Here is a 21,721-nt window from a genome sequence, read left to right as displayed (position 1 = left end):
GCAACCATATTCTTGAACTGTGTATATTGGATTTTTTTTGTTTTGGTCTTGTGTAGTTTAGATAAAATACCTTTATTTTCTAAACTGTTGTGGAGTCAGTTTGTGGTGTTTTCACTATGTTATTGTGAGTGTTGGTACAAATACTTTACACATTGCTTTTGGATAAGCCTGACTGCTTGTGCCAAGCTACCAAGGGGGTGAGCAGAGGTTATCTAAAGAGTGTTGCCTCCTTACCCTGACTAGAAGCAAGGGTCCCTATTTCGACAGTGGTACCTACCTTTGCCATCTAGAGACCTTCAGTTCTAACAAGCACCATATATGCAATTTTGTTCAAAAACGTATTCTGGGAGAACACCTCCAAGTCCCCCTTGCAGGGGTCAGGCTAGCATGTTGCTTTGCTCGCTGCACTCACTAGCTGCATACAGTATGTGAGCTGGTTTGGCAACATTTGCCAGGGTTACATTTGGTCCCCAGTGTGGCCCTAGATTTCCCTCATATTCCAGAGGTGCTTCCTTATTCCAAGAATTACATGCAATATGCCAGTGCCAGAATTATTTTATTTTTCAGTCAATATAACATGGGTGACTCATTTAAAAAAAAAATCCTCTAGTATTTCCAGGTCAGCATTTTGCCATGGTTGCCAGCCCTTCCTCTCATAGGCCATGATTGTTCTCCCTAATGCCAAGAACTATCTCTGGTAAGTTAAAACCACCATTTTGCCATAGGTGTCCCATATGCCAAGAAGTTCCTCTAGTGTACAATTACAAGCATTTTGCTGCTGGTGCCTGTTATGGCAAAAATGATATCTGTATATCAGTCCCAGCATTTGCCATGAGTGTCCCATATGCCAAGAATTACCTATAGAGTGTTTCTCATGCAATGTCATACAATGTCGATGTCTTTATGTGGTGGTACAGGTGGCACGCAGTGGTGGGGGAGTAGGTTGGGGTTTTAGGTTGTTTAGACCACATGCACAAAAGCTATAGAAACAATTTGAAAAAACAACCAAGAATACCCCTAGAGCGCCAAGACCTGCATGTTGCCTTGTAAAGCCCTTACGCTATGGATTAAACCCAAGGTACCAACATTTCGCCATAAGTATCCTTATACCAAGAAGTACACCACTTTGCTACAAAGACCCCTCATGCCAAGAATTAACACCAGTATTCTAGCATTTTGTTGCCACAGGTGCCTCTGTAGGCCAAGAATTACTTCAAGTTTGCCACGGCCGCTGGCAGATTCACAAGCGTAAAATATTAATAAACACATTTTCACTCAGTCAAGGGAGTAGCCAAAAAATAAAAATGCCCCCTCTTTGAAACCACAACTCAGATGGAAGCAAGTGAGCCCAACCCTCCCTGAAAATGCTCTCTTGTGTCTTCCATTGAAGCTTCTATCCATTCATCTTTTCACTATTCCATCCACCACTGTTACATTTTTACAGTCTGTCATCCAGTCATTCATCATTGAGGCTTTCCCCATTCCATCCATTGGCCATTACATCCATTCATCCATCCATCCATCTATCCATCAATTCAATCATTCATTCACCCATCCACACACCTATCATCTATGCATGAATGCACCCATACATCCATCCGCCCATCCTTTGACGTATCCATCAATCATCAAAGCCACCCATCCATCCACACTCTGAGATTTTCCTTTGCTCTGCCGTACTTTCACCTGTCTATTCACAGATCAATTCACTCATCCTTTCACCCACTCATCCATCTGCCCGCCCATTTATCCATCCATCCAATCACCCTTCCCCCCTTTCTTTCATTCATTATTCATTTCTTTTTTTGCTTTTCTATCTACCCATCTTTCGTTCTTCCTTACTCCAGTTTGCTCTCCTATTGATTCTATCATTCTTTTATAGTGTTAATTATGAGTTTCTGTCTCCTGAATTACAGACAGAAGACCATAAAGCACCATACCCTCGCTGTAGCTGTAGCTGCTATAGCCGCGTGTTCATAATGCCCCTGCACTCACTCATGCTCACTTACATTCACACACTCATTCTCGTTTTCATACACTTACACTCCCTCACTCTCAGTCCTCCACACTGTCTCACACTCTTTCCTACTCACTCTGTCACTCCTAATCACATTCCCTGTGTCGCTCTCTAATTCTCAGTCTTTCATATTTTCAGTCACTCATTATCACTTACAATTACTCTCACTGTGTCATGGCGCCCGGCTTCGTTGCCACACAGTGCTGCTTCCCGGCAAGACTACATGCGCTATGTGTTATAGTTAGCTTTTCGTTTGCAATGATGTGTATGATGTGGCAAATGCATTCACAACTTGTAGTGTGTGCCAGTATGTTGTAGGGGTGAAATGGATGCAGCGCTATGTTATACTGAGTTGATGCACTAAAGCAAAAGAGGCACTCTGATATTGCTGAACAAATTGATAGAGACACTATGATTTTGCTGCACTAAGTGATAGAGACACTATGCTCTTACCATATGGCTGAAGGTATAAAGACATACCAATGCCGCCCAGGAAACGCCGTGCCATAAAGATAAAAGCCCATCTTGCATAATCGCATGACTGTATGTTTTGGTAAATATATCTGTCATGCACGGATTGGGACCATGCATGCTCACATGGCTGAACACAAGTACGTATATAGTGGTCAGGTTCTATGGATTCTAGTCAAGAATTAATCATGAATTCGTTTTTCAAAAAGAGTTATTTAACAGAAACTCCCAAAGTGTAGTACACAAAAGCATTTATTTCAACATTATTATGACATTGTGATTCACACTAATGCAATTGAAAACACAGACATTAAAGCAAAAGAAGGACCAATTACTTCATTGGATCAAATGAGGACTGAAGGACATAAGTCTCAGAAGTTTTCTTATATAGCAACGTTCATGTGGAGACAATTCTTAAGAATACAATATGTATTAAGTATTTACATAGTGCGCTCGAAGTGACAAGGAAAGGGAGACAGTTAAGTGGGTTGGGGGTGATTGGGTAGAGGCGAGGACTAGGTAAAGGGTGTTGTGACCTTATTACAATCACAGTGGTTTGAAATGCAACCTTTACAGACTAATTTAGTTCATTAGTTCCGTTCTATTCTTTAACATAGGATCCGTATTAATCAATGGGTTGCTTCCTATGTTAAGAAAATCAGATGCAATCCAGTCTACGTTTCGACCCCTGGATTAAGGGTTGATTGGAGCCTCAAGCTGGGGTCTTCTTCAGGACAAAGAGGAGCTGGAGCGCCTAAAAATTAATATATTTTTTTTAAAAAAGGAACTATATCAAAACTGTAGTTAACAAAGGTTCTGTGTTACTACAAAGGGCTCAATTGAAAAAAATGGGCTTCTTACTTCATGTAAGGCCGTCCAGTGGCCTATTGTTGATGGACCGGCGTCGGTTCCATAGTGTTGTAGGAAGCCTAGGAAGTGTATTAAAATGGAGGTTTAGGTACTGGGTTACTTAGGATGAAACTGTGAGCATGTGTGCTCGAAGAGATAACATCAGGGGACACTTACTAGGGCGTCAGTGGTTATCCAATCAAAAGTACATAGTTTCGGATCAAGTTGCGTCCGGGTAGTATGGATCAATCTAAAAATTAGAAGAGACAAAGGGGTATATAGGTATTACCCTGTTTTTGAAACATTGAAGGGTAGTGTTACCAAAATCGATATAGACATTTATTGGCAAAGCATGGTTAGGCTGACAACCCATGCCAGATCGGCATAGTTATCAGAATTACCGCGTGTGGATTACATTGTCAGGAAGTAAAACACAGCGGAGTCAAATAAAAGACCTTTAAAGTTATCAGAATTACCGCATGTGGATTACATTGCCAGGAAGTAAAACACAGCGGAATCAAATAGAAGACCCTTAAAAGAATGCAGTCTTTCATCATAGAATGGTGTCGTATTAAAAGACATAGTTAAACTAGTGACCCCTATCAGATCGGCATGTCTTACAAAGTGAGGTAGATTGAGAGCGTGTCAATTACCTTCTTCGCCAGTTAAATACAGCGTGTCCTCAGAGCTCAATCGTAATGATTACTTGTATCAGCGCTGCCCGGTCGCGAATGAAGCCGCGTGGTGCAGGCGCTGAATACTTCCTGGGGGCTCGGCGGATTCCACCAATCGGGTGGCGGCCTGAGCCTGCTCGCTAGGGAGTGTCTCTAAAGAACCGGGTTAGAACGGGTTCTGCTTAGGCTCGGCGATCTCCTGCGCATCCAGGCACCGCAAGGGAGCGAGTGCGTCAGTAAACCTATGTTAAACGGGGAGATAGCGTCCTTATCAAAAAAGGGGTATGATGAAGCGTCCAGCGCTTAAGTTTCTATGTATAACAACCCACAACAGAAAAATTCTTGGATGCTTGTAGGAACTTCCTGGCCAAACATAGTTAGCTTTAGTCTAAGATTATATTAATTGCCTGTATAGTACATAAAATATCACTTAGTGCATCATACAGACGTGAGTCAGAAAGCTGTCCAATAAAATATCACAGTTAAGGAAGTTGTTACTAATGCATTGGAAACACATAGAAAACCCATAGGAGTATGTGAGAAGACCGTATGTATGTTCTAGGGTTATTCACAATTGATCAGAGCCATTTGGGAGAAAGTTACATCAGTTTCATTAAGTCCATTCTGTACAGAATCAACTCGCTGCATCCATTTACATTCTCGTATATTCAAAACAGAGTCTAGGTCCCCACCCCTGGGTCCCAGCGTTATTTTTTCTATAACCACCCATTTGAGGGATTCAGGTATGTGATTTTGTGCCTGAAAGTGTTCCACTAGGGGCGCTCCCACAGTTTGACATCTTATTCTACTACTGTAGTATCCTGTTTTTAATCTTCTGCTTAGTTTGGCCAATGTAAATGAGGTCACATGGGCACAAAATGGCATATATCACACTGTTACTATTGCAGTTCGTCAATGTTTTTAAATCAATGGTGACGTTGTTGTGTGTGATACTCTTGGTTTCAATGCATAGTGCACATGCCTTGCAGTTACTACATTTGTAATTTCCAATGATGTTGGGGAGATTCCACATTGATTGTATGGTGGGCGCTGGTGGGGTGTCTAGCATAGAACGGACCACCACATCTCTGATACTTTTAGCTTTTTTGAATGCATGCATCGGTGGTTCTGGGACTTCAATCACGTCTGATATAATACTCCAATGATTGTTGATTATCTTGCGGATCTGGTTGCTTTTGCTACAAAAGGTTGTGACACAGATCATTCTATTGGCTGGGTTTTGGCGATTTCTTGGTGCGAGTAGTGTCTCTCTATTGTTAAACCAAGCTCATTTGCGTGCTCTTTTTACCAATCTTTTGGGGTATCCTCTTTCTAGCAATCTGTAGATCAGTTCATCTGATTCAGCAAAATAATCCTCTTTCATGGTGCAGTTCCTCCTGATGCGGAGGAATTGCCCAAAGGGCAGATTATCACGGAGAGCCCGAGTATGGTGACTAGTATACCTGAGTAGGTGTTCCTTTCGCTGGGTTTCCTGTATAAGGTGGTGTTAAGCATACCCTCTCGTTCTTTAATGGTAATATCTAGAAAGTCAATACATTCATTACTGTACTTTGAGGTGAATTTAATGTCTTCCGATTGGGTGTTAAGCCATTGAGTGAATGCATCCAGGTCTTGATCCTGTCCCGTCCAGATCATAAAAATGTCATCTATGTATCTGTGGTATTCTGATATACTATTAACAAAGGGATTGTTAGATGATAGGATGGTGTGCTGTTCAAAATCGCTCATATAGAGGATCGCCAGATCTGGAGCAAAGGCTGCCCCCATGGCCACCCCCTTCCTTTGCATATAAAACTTGTTTTGAAAAGTGAAAACAATTTTTGTCATTGCAATCTCCAGGAGATCTACCAGGAATTCCGTAGGTACCCCCGCTGGTTGAGGCCTAGTTGCTAAGGCTCTTTGTATGGTTGTTAGAGCTGGTGCCTGGGGGATACTCGTGTATAGGGACACGATATCCATGGTTACAAGTAGTTGGTTGTTCTTGTCGAAGGATTTTTGGTCAACTAAGTTGATTACCTGCGTGGTATCCCTCAGATAAGTGGGTGTCGCTTCAGCTAAGGGTTTCAAGAAATTGTCCACATATTTGCAAAGAGGCTCCAGGAGGGAGCCACATCCAGATATTATAGGTCTTCCAGGTGGTTTGTTGGGGTTCTTGTGGACCTTAGGTATAAATTGTAGGGATCCGAGGTTGATCCACATTCAGATATGTGTATTCTTTATCTGTCAGAAAGCCTACTTCCCTCCCTTTTTGGGTTAATGTCCTGATTAGGTTTCTGATTTCCGGGGTTGGGTTGGCTCGAAGTGGTTGATAACTGACTCCGTCACTGAGCTGTGACTCGATTTCTTGTTTGTAGTCATTCACATCCATGATGACTATGGCTCCCCCCTTATCAGCGGGTTTTATCACTAAAGTTTTGTTCTTCTTTAGGCCATCAAGAGCGGTCCGTTCATTCATAGTGATGTTTTGCTTCACATACTGTTTCGTCCTGCATAGCTTGAGCACATCTTTCATGACCAGGCTTTCATAGGTTAGGATCCGATGGTGGACCATGGCGGTTGGGGAGTGAAGGTTGATGGTGGTCGTAGGTTGGTGAATGCTCTCGGTGTGCTTGGAGCTTTGTGTTGAAAAAAGTTTTTTAACCGGATCTTACGAAAGAACTTAGTCAGCTCAGTCTTGATGTTGAACAGATTCACATGAGATGTCGGCACAAATGACAGGCCCTTACTGAGAACCTGGATTTCATCCTTTGTCAGTATTTGGTTGGATAGATTCATGATTGGGTTGTCTCTGCTTACCAGCGGTAGGTTTTTCTTCTGGTGTTGATCTCTCCATGGTTGTCTTGCTGGAATTGTACTTGCTTGTTGGTGTATCCTTGCTGGCGCGAGTTGTCCCAATTCTGCGTGTTCTGTCCCCTGGTGGGACGTCTGTTCCAGTTGCCGCCCCGTCCTCGGGGAGGTCTCCAAGAGCTGTCCTCTAAAAAAGGTTGCTGTTGTCTGTTCTGAGGGTCTTGTGGAGGTTGGTACCATTCTTCTTGATTGTGGTAACCGCTGCTTGCCCCGGCTCCTTCGTTGTCACTGCTACCACTGTAGGAAGAATCTGAAAAGTTCGTATATCTCCTCCCTCCTCGTTGTCCGCCTCTATAACCACCTCTTCCCCTATTGAAGAAATGTCCCTGGTTGTCTTGCTTGAAGTAGTCTTCAGCTAAGTAAGGGTATGTTCTCTTTTTATTATAATACTGAATGTCTTTGGCCAGCTTTTCAGGTTTTTTGTTTTGAGACTCTACGTCAAAATCCTTGAGGGTTTTGTTCAGACGTTCTAGAGTTTCCTTTGCACTAGAGAAAGCTGAATGGCTAGTGATCTCCGCTCGCAAATTGGTTATTTCTTTGGTTAACTGTTCCACCTGGTCCCTTGCAGTTTCAACCCCAAGGACCATCCAGTGGCGAGAACAGTTATTCGCCACAAAGCTGAATCCTTCCTTAAATTTGGGATTGTCCACAAATATCGCCGGTTCGTTCCGAGCCTGTAGGCCTGTTGGTATTACGTTTGCTCTCAGATAGCCAGTGAGGAGATGGCCATGTAGTTTAGTGCGTACTAGTTTTTTCTCCAGGCGCTCAAGTTTATTGATTTTCTCATTAAGTGAGAAATCAACTGTGGTGGTGTTAGTTATACAGGAAACCCAGCGAAAGGAACACCCTACTCAGGTATACTAGTCACCATACTCGGGCTCTCCGTGATAATCTGCCCTTTGGGCAATTCCTCCGCATCAGGAGGAACTGCACCATGAAAGAAGATTATTTTGCTGAATCAGATGAACTGATCTACAGATTGCTAGAAAGAGGATACCCCAAAAGATTGGTAAAAAGAGCACGCAAAAGAGCTTGGTTTAACAATAGAGAGACACTACTCGCACCAAGAAATCGCCAAAACCCAGCCAATAGAATGATCTGTGTCACAACCTTTTGTAGCAAAAGCAACCAGATCCGCAAGATAATCAACAATCATTGGAGTATTATATCAGACGTGATTGAAGTCCCAGAACCACCGATGCATGCATTCAAAAAAGCTAAAAGTATCAGAGATGTGGTGGTCCGTTCTATGCTAGACACCCCACCAGCACCCACCATACAATCAATGTGGAATCTCCCCAACATCATTGGAAATTACAAATGTAGTAACTGCAAGGCATGTGCACTATGCATTGAAACCAAGAGTATCACACACAACAACGTCACCATTGATTTAAAAACATTGACGAACTGCAATAGTAACAGTGTGATATATGCCATTTTGTGCCCATGTGACCTCATTTACATTGGCCAAACTAAGCAGAAGATTAAAAACAGGATACTACAGCATTGTAGTAGAATAAGATGTCAAACTGTGGGAGCGCCCCTAGTGGAACACTTTCAGGCACAAAATCACATACCTGAATCCCTCAAATGGGTGGTTATAGAAAAAATCACGCTGGGACCCAGGGGTGGGGACCTAGACTCTGTTTTGAATATATGAGAATTTAAATGGATGCAGCGATTTGATTCTGTACAGAATGGACTTAATGAAACTGATGTAACTTTCTCCCAAATGGCTCTGATCAATTGTGAATAACCCTAGAACATACATACGGTCTTCTCACATACTCCTATGGGTTTTCTATGTGTTTCCAATGTATTAGTAACAACTTCCTTAACTGTGATATTTTATTGGACAGCTTTCTGACTCACGTCTGTATGATGCACTAAGTGATATTTTATGTACTATACAGGCAATTAATCTAATCTTAGACTAAAGCTAACTATGTTTGGCCAGGAAGTTCCTACAAGCATCCAAGAATTTTTCTGTTGTGGGTTGTTATACATAGAAACTTAAGCGCTGGACGCTTCATCATACCCCTTTTTTGATAAGGACGCTATCTCCCTGTTTAACATAGGTTTACTGACGCACTCGCTCCCTTGCGGTGCCTGGATGCGCAGGAGATCGCCGAGCCTAAGCAGAACCCGTTCTAACCCGGTTCTTTAGAGACACTCCCTAGCGAGCAGGCTCAGGCCGCCACCCGATTGGTGGAATCCGCCGAGCCCCCAGGAAGTATTCAGCGCCTGCACCTCGCGGCTTCATTCGCGACCGGGCAGCGCTGATACAAGTAATCATTACGATTGAGCTCTGAGGACACGCTGTATTTAACTGGCGAAGAAGGTAATTGACACGCTCTCAATCTACCTCACTTTGTAAGACATGCCGATCTGATAGGGGTCACTAGTTTAACTATGTCTTTTAATACGACACCATTCTATGATGAAAGACTGCATTCTTTTAAGGGTCTTCCATTTGATTCCGCTGTGTTTTACTTCCTGGCAATGTAATCCACACGCGGTAATTCTGATAACTTTAAAGGTCTTTTATTTGACTCCGCTGTGTTTTACTTCCTGACAATGTAATCCACATGCGGTAATTCTGATAACTATGCCGATCTGGCATGGGTTGCCAGCCTAACCATGCTTTGCCAATAAATGTCTATATCGATTTTGGTAACACTACCCTTCAATGTTTCAAAAACAGGGTAATACCTATATACCCCTTTGTCTCTTCTAATTTTTAGATTGATCCATACTACCCGGACGCAACTTGATCCGAAACTATGTACTTTTGATTGGATAACCACTGACGCCCTAGTAAGTGTCCCCTGATGTTATCTCTTCGAGCACACATGCTCACAGTTTCATCCTAAGTAACCCAGTACCTAAACCTCCATTTTAATACACTTCCTAGGCTTCCTACAACACTATGGAACCGACGCCGGTCCATCATCAATAGGCCACTGGACGGCCTTACATGAAGTAAGAAGCCCATTTTTTCAATTGAGCCCTTTGTAGTAACACAGAACCTTTGTTAACTACAGTTTTGATATAGTTCCTTTTTTTTAAAAAATATATTAATTTTTAGGCGCTCCAGCTCCTCTTTGTCCTGAAGAAGACCCCAGCTTGAGGCTCCAATCAACCCTTAATCCAGGGGTCGAAACGTAGACTGGATTGCATCTGATTTTCTTAACATAGGAAGCAACCCATTGATTAATACGGATCCTATGTTAAAGAATAGAACGGAACTAATGAACTAAATTAGTCTGTAAAGGTTGCATTTCAAACCACTGTGATTGTAATAAGGTCACAACACCCTTTACCTAGTCCTCACCTCTACCCAATCACCCCCAACTCACTTAACTGTCTCCCTTTCCTTGTCACTTCGAGTGCACTATGTAAATACTTAATACATATTGTATTCTTAAGAATTGTCTCCACATGAACGTTGCTATATAAGAAAACTTCTGAGACTAATGTCCTTCAGTCCTCATTTGATCCAATGAAGTAATTGGTCCTTCTTTTGCTTTAATGTCTGTGTTTTCAATTGCATTAGTGTGAATCACAATGTCATAATAATGTTGAAATAAATGCTTTTGTGTACTACACTTTGGGAGTTTCTGTTAAATAACTCTTTTTGAAAAACTAATTCATGATTAATTCTTGACTAGAATCCATAGAACCTGACCACTATATACGTACTTATGTTAACTGACCCAGGTCAGAGAGTTCTTAGGGTATACCCCATTGTAAACTCACTACACATGGCTGAACACAGCCGGCAAAGTACTGCGAGAGCTGTCACGAGCTCGGCCACCATTTTGGGTGTGGCAGCTGTATAAGTAGCGGCCCCACCCATTGCCAACCACTTGCAATTGTGATGTTTGGAGAAAGCGGTCACAGTGTTACCGTCAACGAGGAAGAATCCATTGCTCCCAAAGAACCATGGGACAATCCAGAAAAGTAAGCCTCAAATGCACACAGAGTTTCCCATCACATAATCACGGTAAGGAGTTCATGCCTTTAATTTTATAGGATTGTAGTAGTGTTTGATTTTCAAGGCCTGGGGAGCAGAGTATGACGCAGTGGGGATAAGTGCCCATTCTTGAGTTACCCTTGGACTATAACAAAGAGGTTTTTGACTGTGCGATAAGGTATAAGTATTCAAGACCCTAATTATATTTGCATATGCACGTATGTGAGTTTCGTCTACCAAAGACACTGATTACTATTCAGATGCAACATTTCTAAGGTTGTACTAATACAATATTTCAGTTCTGAGTATCTATGGTTGCACTAATGCAACGACGTGATGAATATCAAAGACACCAATCTCTAAGCTAATGTACTATTCGATTTCTGAATATACCAAGACATTGATCCCTAATCATTAATAAATGTGTAAGAAAGCAATTCTTTCACATCAGTGAATTGTATGGCAAGGTTGTGACATAAAAGACATTCAGGTTTCTCCACAGGTAAGAAAAGACATTACAAGTGTAAGTTGGTATGTGTGTTCCTGTTAGAAATTGTGCTTGTGGTTGACTAGGATATTCACTTAAGCCACGCAGAACCCACCACTCTAGTCAGGGCAAATAAGTTCCACACCAAAGATAACCTGTGCTCACCCTCTGAGAGCTTGCACAGAGCAGGCAGACTTATCAGCAGAGACAATATGTAAAGTGTTTGCCCAACACACTCACACAGCAAATCAATGAATGCACAGGCTTATATGAAAATATACAACATATTGTACATATCACAAGACCAAAATGACATGAATCGTAATTACTGTGCATCTAATGTCGTTACTCAGACAGCACTCTTTATCCCGAACAATGCAAGGCAAAAGTTAAATTTAACATAAAATAATTTACACTTTATGCAGACTCAGTGGAAGGTTCATATGTGGCAAAACAACCTCAATCATATAGTCAGCCAGTCAGTCAAAGACAACTTTATTTGGTTTATCACAACCATAAAGCACACAATAAAATGCATAACAATAACAATCACGGTTTAAAAATCATTTTCAGTAAAACTGTTAAACATTTACAAATTCTATAAAAATCCCTAAACTGTTCCACCCCTAGCATTTATTCTTTATCCACTTTTAATAAGAGGTTGTCCACTTGGGTCATGAATTTTACACCACGACAAATTAAAATATTTGAAGAGCCCCCCATCCAGTTTGTTACCGCCTGTCTGCAAGTACAGATTTGCAAATCCTTAAAAGATGCCTTTAGCAGCTTCCTTTTTTCAACTTTTAAAGAGTCGCAAACGCACATCAAATGGCATATTGATTCTTTACAATATCCGCACAGACTGCAATTTTAAGCTTGTTGTTTTCTTTTCCAGATACGGTCTAAATCCATCGAATTATGGTCACCTAATCTGTATGTCGTGAACCTCTTTTTTAAAGATAGTCGAAAATTTGCCACTAAGTAGGGTTGCGGTTTTAGTGTAATATACAAGTTTATTACCACCCAGGCGTGGCGTCGTTTAGTCAATATTCTTGTATCTTCTATGAATGATAGTTTCTTGGCCATGGTGTTATACGCTCTATTAAATGTTGATCGTTCCAACTTGCGATTCCAGGCTTCGTCCATCTCTAGTACTTCCAGTGCTGTTCGCAAAAAATCGCCCCATGAGTTTTTTTTTCAATCAAAGTTATTCAACGATCCAGGCTCTGATGCTCTAAATTTCCAGCACAATTTTGCAAATGCTGCTTTTTTTTACATTCCTGGTTCTGGAGGCCAAATTCCAGGCGTACCTGTGCTGGGGATGCTCTTTTAGGGAGATTAAAAACTGCTTTATATACTTTTGTCTGCAGTTCATTTAAAAAGGCAGTTTCTTGACCATGCCAAATTTCCAGGCCGTTGGTCAAACTTGGAAGCAATTGTGCTGCCATTATTTTCAAAAGGTGGGAGGGGCATTGCAATTTCTTATAGAGCTGTTTGTAGGCAAAAATTAATGATTGGGCTTTCGCTTTTATATTCATTTTTTGCTCCTTAAAGGTCATCCTTCGGCCCAATTTGATGCTCAAATATAATCCATACAAGAGATGCAAACCTTTTCAGAAAAACACATAAATCATGATAGATAACCACTGGGCTCAGGAACACCTGCACTACTACTATGCTGGTTACTGTAGATTTTGTGGACCCCACCTGTGGAGACCCACAAGCCCCTGGAGAGCACTGGGGGTACACAGAGCAGGCAGGTAGGTAGGCAGGCAGCAGGCCAGCGCGTAAGGCCAGATGCAAAATGGCAGTCCCTCCTGCATCCCAGCAGGAAGCAGGCCAATAGAGCAAACAAATCAAGTAGTCCAAACGACGATTCTCTTTGGCAGCACAGCAGTCCCCTGGCAATGTGTAGTTTGTACAGCCAGCAGTGTCTGATACAAGTCCACGCCATGTCTAAAAACATGGGGTCACAGCCTCTGTACTTATATTAATAAATGTCTTTAGATGAGGGGGGGACTTCAAAGGACCCCTTGGAAGTTAATGTTAAACTTAAGTGCCAATTGTATAGCGCATAATCACCAATGGTCTCTTAGCGCTTGTGAGAGAATTGCAGAACCCTACCAGAAGTTACCAATCAGCGCGCCTACCCTGTCAGAGCACATCTTGTCCCCAAGCCTGTGTGTACAAAAACGTTTTTAGTTTTTTCCTGAAAGGAAGGAGAGATGCTTCCCTATGCAGACTTTCTGGCAACGTATTCCACAGTTGGGGGATCAGAACTGGGAAAGCTTGTCCGCCCATGGTGGCTTGCCAAACCGAGGGCAGGGCAGCAGGCCTGCCTCCGACGAGCGCAACAATCCCTTTCAACCCAGCCCTGGGCTCCAGACGATCAGTAGGGAATAAACCAGCTCTTTATGTGAGGGCAGGACAAGTGCTAAACAAATGTAAGGTGTGAACCACCTCTCCCAGACAGGAAGTCTACAAAAATGCAGATGTATCCCCTGTCATACCCATCCCTTCCTGTGGTGTGGCTTTATGGAAAGTATGCACAAAGTGTAGCTCTCACCCTAGACCAGACGTGTATTGGAGGCAGGCTGAAAGCACAAAGAATCATAATCACAGAGAAATGCCCCATATCTAAAAGTGGCATTTGTAAAATAGTAATGTAAAATCCAACTACACCAGTATGTAGGATTTATCAAAATTATTCTAAAAATACCAAACATGGCAACACCACTCCTTTTTGGTCCAAAATTGCCACTTAAAAGTATATAAGGGAATTCCTAATGCTAGTCTATGAGAGCAGTACGCCTCACAACATTGATAAACGAAATAGGCTGTTGTCGCTACCAGGAAATGCCACACACAAAGGCAAATGTCCTACCTCTTACCTACATAGCACCCTGCCCATAGGGCTACCTGGGGCCTACCTAAGGGGTGACTTATATGTAATAAAGGGAGTTTGTGGCTTGGCAAGTAGTTTTAAATGTCAAGTTGAAGTGGCAGTTAACTGTGCACACAGGCACTATGGTAGCAGGCCTGAGACAGGTTTGAAAGGCTACTTCTGTGGGTGGCATAAGCAGGGCTGCAGGCCTACTAATTGCATTTCATTCACAGGGCTTGGATATATGGGATACCACTTTGCAAGGGACTTTATAAGTAAATCAAATATGCCAAACAGGTATAAACCAATCGTATGTATATTAGAGGAGAGAGAACACATGCACTTTAGCACCGATTAGCAGTGGGAAAGTGCCCAGAGTCCTAAAGCCAACAAAAAGAAAGTCAGAAAAATAGGCGGAGGAAGGCAACAAATGTGGGGATAATCTTACAGAAAGGGCCAGGTCCAATAGTTTCACCATAAGATATTGAACTGTGTTAACTGCAACACCGAAAAATAGCTACCCCTGAGGAACTAACCCTCTTGACACACTGCCACATAATCTCACTCCCTACCTTGTCACTCACTATGGCTGACTCACTCAATAAACACATGCTCTCACTCATATACAGACACAAACTCTCGCTCATTCACGCTCAGTTACATTCATTTACACTCATTCTTACTCCGCTCATCCTCCCTCACCTTCATTAATTCTCATTTGCAGAATCAAACTCAATCACACTCACTTGAACTCATTCTTTCTCACTCAATCATGAAAGCATAGTATCACTTATTCTCATTCAATGTGGCTCTTTCATTTGCAATCTCAGCTTCACTGTCACTTATTCTCACTCACTACCCCACCACTCACTCTCATGCACTCATACACATGCCGACACATACTCACTAAATATATTTCTAGAGTCATTTTTTTTACTTCCGTTCACCTTCATCCCTGGTCCACTTCAGCAGCAAGTGCTGTGTAGACCCTTGAAGCAGCAACAGGACTTTCTATTCTAACACTGAAGCATGAAACTGAAAGTCAGAATCTGTGCAGTGGTGCATAGGATCCAGCTTTCAGTTTCTGTTTTTTTTTACCTCACCATCTCCCATCGTGTCACAGGGTGTGGCTGCGTCAGTGAAGCTGCTGACCCCACCCCTCTCTGTGACAAGATGGGAAAGGTAAGGTGACAGCTTGATTGATGTAAAGCCCTGACGTATGCAGGACTTAAGCCTAAATCACCCAGGGCTACTTGTGCCAGTGCAGGGGGCCTCACTTCTAGAGCTAGGACTTTGCCAGCCCTGGACAATCAGTCAATAGATGGTACAGGAGCCTTCTCCTACATGGCGGCCAAGACCTGGAATTCTATCCCCACTCACCTCCGTCTCACACAGAACCACATTTCCTTCAGAAAGGAACTTAAAACCTGGCTATTCGATAAATAATGCACCCCCTCCCACAAGCACCTTGAGACCCTCTGGGTGAGTAGTGCGCTATACAAATTACTGAACTTGAACTTGAACTTGCCAGTCATCAAGCGGATTTGCTGCCTCCGGTGCAGCGAGGGTCATCATTTCTATTAAAGTAATAGTGAGTAATAATTAGTTATTATTCACTATTAGTATAATTAAAGGTCAGAAACAACGAAGACATAGCCCTAATGCCCATAATGGCGAGCGAGCTAGCATTGCTCTTACACGTATACAACCACATTTGGAGGATTACAAACGTTTATTAAAAAATTCAAAAGAAGAAAAGGGCCATTTGTGTTAATAAGGTACTTGTAGCTTTGTGAATCTAATTTAGTATATTTGACATAGTGCACATATGGTGCTTAAAATGGAGATGGCAAAAACAGAAAAAAAGTTATCGGTCAAACAGAAAGGCTTTTTACACTTCTCTAACATTAGCAATGGTTGTGATACTGTAGAGACAAAGAAGCAGGGCCTTTCAATAAGTTTTTGCTGCAGTCACAGAAAATGCAAAAACAACAGGTGATGGACCGAATGTGGATCAATGTCACACACTCACCCCAGTCCAAAGATCTGGGCCCAAATCCATTGTTTTTTTGCACTCCACACCACCCTGGGTTAGACAATGGCGATATGCAAATCAGCTTTTTGTAGTTCGGACTGGACTGTTCCCATGGGGCAACAGGGTCAGAGCTGATTTGCATATCGCCATTGTCTAACCCAGGGTGGTGTGGAGTGCAAAAAAACGATGGATTTGGACCCAGATCTTTTGACTGGGGGAGTGTGTGACATTGATCCACATTCAGTCCATCACTTGTTGTTTTTGCAGTCACAGAAAAGGCACTGTCACCAAAATATTTGTCTGCGATTGGGACAGAAAGAAGGAAATGATTGCTGAAAGTGAAATGTTTTGTGGTTTGTGTCACTGGAGTCTGCCGATGGACAATGGTCATAGCCTTATTGATGGTTGTGGCAGGAAATGAAAGCCGGTGAAGTGATGTTCTTGCTTTGTTAATTGAGTCATATTTGTTAAGGCTATAAACTACTCAGACTGCTGTGTTATGCACTACTTGAAGTCTGGCCAGATGTTTATGAGGGCTGACATTAAGAGAGAGGGCCTCATTTATGAGAAGTAACGCATCGCTGCGTGAATGCAGCGAGGCGTCACTTCTCAGTGCGCACTCCTTGCGACATGATGGATGAGTCATATTTACTGTATGACGCATCATATCGCAAGGAGTTACAGATATGTCAGTATTTCTGATGTGTCTGTAGGCACAAAAGTGATGCATTGATGGAGTGTATCACAAAAGTGATGCAACTCCAGCAATGTGTCCTTTCACATGGGGAAAGCCCCATGTGAAAGGGCCTGTGTCAGTCTTATGTCTGCTGGAGGGCAGACGTAAGATATATACGCATTTGTGTCCTAGAATCTCATAGATTTCACTGCATAACTTCTACGAGGCTTACTTGCTTGGGAATGCCCCCATGCATACATTATACCTGACGCAGGTATAATGTAGCGCAGGGGTTTACAAAGTGATGCATCTGCCTAGAAGCATCACTTTGTACATAGGGTGCAACATGGTGCATATTTTACGCCGCTGCTGCCTCACAAAAAGTGACGCACCTGCGGCGTAAAAGTGACGCAGGGCCTCTTAAATAAGGCCCAGAATGTACAAAGTCCAATATGTGATCGTCATCGCAGATGTTTTAAACTCTAATTTCAGGAAAGGTAATATTCGATGTAAGGTTTTCATCTGGTAACAGCAAGAGTCTATGATCTTTGCAATTTGTGTATTGAGGCCAAGATTAGAGTATGTTTATATTCGAAGATTTCGAAGAGAAGAGGGGAGGAACGGGGGGAGGCCATACAAAGAGGCAATTAAAGGTTAATTTTATCAGGAATTAGTTTTCAATTGTTTTCGGGTTTCCACAAGTATATGACTGAAAGGCTATAAACGAAGAGGGAAGTTGCAGGTTGAGTGTATTCAATTCAGCAATAACCTAGTTAATTTACAGTCTATCAACTCTTTATCGTGCATGTTTAGGTCACAGCAAGTAAGGAGAAGGGCAAACGTTAGTAGCTGGAAGGACAACAATTACCGAGCTTTCCTAATGAGTATTAAGCATTCAAGGAGGATTACATGTAAACGAGAAGTGCTGCCTCATGATGTTTGAAACAAGCACTGGAAATCCTATAGGTTTCTCATTTTTTTAATTTAGAACTATTGGCATTGTAAATGGCAATGTTTTTTTACAAATGCTCTCTTGGAGAGTGATTGGCCACAAGTAAACCGAACAAGCAGAGACTCTAAAACCAAGAAAAAGAGTTGCAGCATACACATGAATAAAACACATTATCACGAATGATGACAGTTTGCAGTGTACATTAAATGCCATTCATAAAAAAAAGTTAGAAATTGAAAAAGAAAGGGCTACTGAAGCTGGTTGTCGGTATGACCAGAAAAGGATGACAGAGTGAAAATGAGGAGACTAGATTGATTTGCCACGGAATAGCTCCCGCGAAGCTGTCAGTGGCAGGATTCACACTGATTTAATGTACTGAATCCACTTTCCCACTTACTTTGTTGCACTGATGTTCCAAGCCAATGGAATACACAGACTCATTGCCTTTCTGAACTGCAGACAAGGTGTGAAAGGGCCGCTGTCCAAGAAAACACACCCTCTCTGCTTACTACATGACTACAAAGAACCAAGGCGCACAGATGTGGATGGTTAGGCCCCTGGGGCACCAGAGAGTGCACAAGAGAACAGGAGCCCTCAAGGAGGTCCCTGCTTGGGCCCTGGGGAAACAGTGGAGTGCACGCTCATTGTTTGCCTTCTTATATCAGTGTAAACTTGTATTTATAGTAGGATACTGATTGAGGGAGCGGGGAAGTACTATATATCATGCATAGCTGCCAAGGTTTGAGATTGCTATGTCTGACATTTTCATAATTTAACTGTAATAATGAGTGGCATTTCAACAACTATGAGTGGCACTTTCTTCCAAGCAAAATCAAGCAAAGATGATGAGGGAAATATAAATAAATATTAGAAATTACACCCATTTGTGCAAAGTGACTGCCCCAGAGAAAGCACATTTTCATAGCATAAGAAGTCAGTTCAACAACAGGAGATCGTGCCTTACACCATATGAAAGCATTTGTAAGCGCACAGCTATCTCTGGAGAGGTGTCCCGGCGCTGGGGGCGGCCGGGAAGATTACGCATGGTGATAAAACATGGTGCTGGACTAACCTGCCGCCGGGGATCAATCCGTGAACCCTGTGGTCCGGAGTCAGGCACCTTGGCCCCTGCGCCACACCTCTTCCACCCATAGCTGCCATGTTTTCAGATTGGTTATGTATGACATTTCCATTGTTTCAATGCACTTCTGAGTGGCATTCAACTGCAAATGAATGATACTGAGAGTGACATTGAAAAAGCTAAATTAAGAAGAAACCTCAAACACTTGAGCAGTGAGAAAGTTTAAAAATTACATGAAACTAATGCAAAACTCTTCAAAACCGCTTTCTAGGATGATCATTATATAAAACACTTGAGGCACCATTGTTCCTGAGGCATCGAGTTGAGCTAGGCAGAGCATCCATGCGTGAGACAATGCTAGGAGACAATAATTCCCTGCCTCTTCACGTGTCTCACTTTGAAGTATAGAGCCTTCAACTTCCCATTTCCAAGAAGCTGGAATGGACTAAGAACTTCGATTACACAGAAGTCCAGGTTCAGATTACATGTACAGGAGACAAAATGAGGATTGATTCATCATTTTGCAAACATGTCCAATGGCCGGAACTACTTTAACCCTATGCAATATTGTTATCCGTGGTGATTATGTTTCATGTAATAGTGAGACTATCCAACACTCTCACACCAGGGCCGGACTGGCTACCGGGCAGTTTGGAATGCTGCTGAGCTGGGGGCTGATTTCGTTCATGGAGACCTGCGTGTTCTAAACAAAATTTGTTTTGCTTTAATTATTTCGAAGCACACGCAGGTCTCCATGAAAGAAATCAGCCCCCACCACAGTGAAATCAGCCCACAGCTCGGCAGCATTCCAAACTGCCCGGTAGTCAGTCCGGCCCTGTCTCACACACAGACATGTCTTTTATAAACTCCCACACACCCAGAGGATGTATTCCAATCAGCTAATGGATGTTTCTACAGAAATGAAGATCAACGTTCAAACCTTGTTGCCTTCTTCACACCTCCACTGCCGAATGACAGAAGATCTGAAACCCGCTGATAGTTGTTATGTCATGCATCAGAAGTCAGGGCTTTTGGAGCGCTGCCCACTCTACTGAACTAACTTTAAAAGAATGATTGCAGTTTTACCTTAAGTTCTGTGTACCAATTATATGTATAGACAAGTGCTCTTGAGGTGGAAGCCGGGAGCGTTTTTTAACCATTTTTAAAAACTTTCTTGTGTAACTATTGTCACTATACCCTGTTGTTCTAGGCACTCACCTGCACTTAATCGCTGTCGTGCAGTGGATCTAGCGCTGCTACAGCCCCTAAACTACAAACTTCTCGCCAACCGCCATCTCGGCGAGGATGGGGGCCACGCCCCTTTGGAGGCCACGCCCCCGATGCCACCTCTCCACCCCCATAAATAATGTGCTTCTTTCCGACGCGTAGCGGACAAGCACAGCGGTCGCGCCCATTGTGCGCCGAAGGCGTGCCTAAAGAAAGCCCGTCTGCGCCAGACCGGGCATCAGGGCATGTCACGCCGGCCATCCCATCTCATACTCCGCTCAGTCTCTCAGAGAGCTACAGCATCTTGCACCCCCGCTATACCCTAACACCAACCGCCGTATTCATACAGCCGGCCTCATGCACCCCGTTCTTCACCCCCCATGCGCTTGCACACCCTCTATCAGCCTGTCCAAGAACGCAACGTCCATCAGGGTGTCATATTTGAACACCCGCTCGCTAGTAAAGCACTATGCAGATATCTTCATCCTGTTGATCGACAGCAGCCCCGACATACTCCTGCTCACGGAAACTTGGTTGACATCAGAGTCCCTCCCAGACATCCTGTCGGCCCTCCCTCCTGACTACTACATTCTCCATGCCGATCGTCCTGGTGACCGGCCCGGGGGTGGGGTGGCAGCCATCATATCCAAACGTCTAAAATCACTCTCCTCTTCCTCCCTTCCACTTCCTGAGGTGATAACTTACTCATTAGCGTGGAAACTGACACGGTATCTTTACCTTCCTTCTCCTGTACCAGCCTCCACACTCTATGCCATCTTTCCCAACCATCTTGAGCGAACAACTCTCAAACTTACTCACGCAGCATCCCAGCTTTGCCCTTTTCGGTGACCTGAATTATTGGTTCAACGACACTAACGCTGGCCTCCATGCTACTGAGCTCTTCGAGACTCTCAACAGCCTGAAACTCAACCAACAGGTTCCCCAACCTACACACACTCAGGGCCACATACTGGACCAGATTTGGACCTGCAATCTGGCTCTGTCCCAGCCAGCCATATCCCCCTGTGTCTGGTCAGACCATTACCTGGTAGACACTATCATCACCGTCGTCGGCCGAACCCCTGCTCCTTTAATGGCCGGAGGCTCCTCTCGAAAATGGAGCACATACGACTCTCAGGGCTTTCTCATCACCCTGGCGGACACCCGTCCAGTCTTCAATCCCTCTGACAACGTCGAAATAATAGAACACGACATCGGATCTTGGCTGGAGTCGGCCAGCGACCTCTTTGCCACCCTTATCAAATTCCCCCGCACGAGGCATCCCAACTCCCACAGGTTGTTCTCAGATGACCTTAAACAGCAAAAACTAAAAACGCGCCAGCTGGAGCGTACCTGGAGACGTGATTACTCCAACACAGCCAGGCAGTCTTACATGTCTGGGCGCAGTGCATACAAAACCGCTATCACCCTAGCTAAAAGGGAACATTTTTCCAACAGGATTTCGTCAGCGGCCAAAAAAATCTAAGGAGGTGTTCAAAGTGATGAACGAGCTAACCACGG

This window comes from Lissotriton vulgaris, chromosome 6 (assembly GCF_964263255.1).
Source record: "Lissotriton vulgaris chromosome 6, aLisVul1.2, whole genome shotgun sequence".
Taxonomy (NCBI): Eukaryota; Metazoa; Chordata; class Amphibia; order Caudata; family Salamandridae; genus Lissotriton; species Lissotriton vulgaris.
This window is presented reverse-complemented; position numbering follows the sequence as displayed.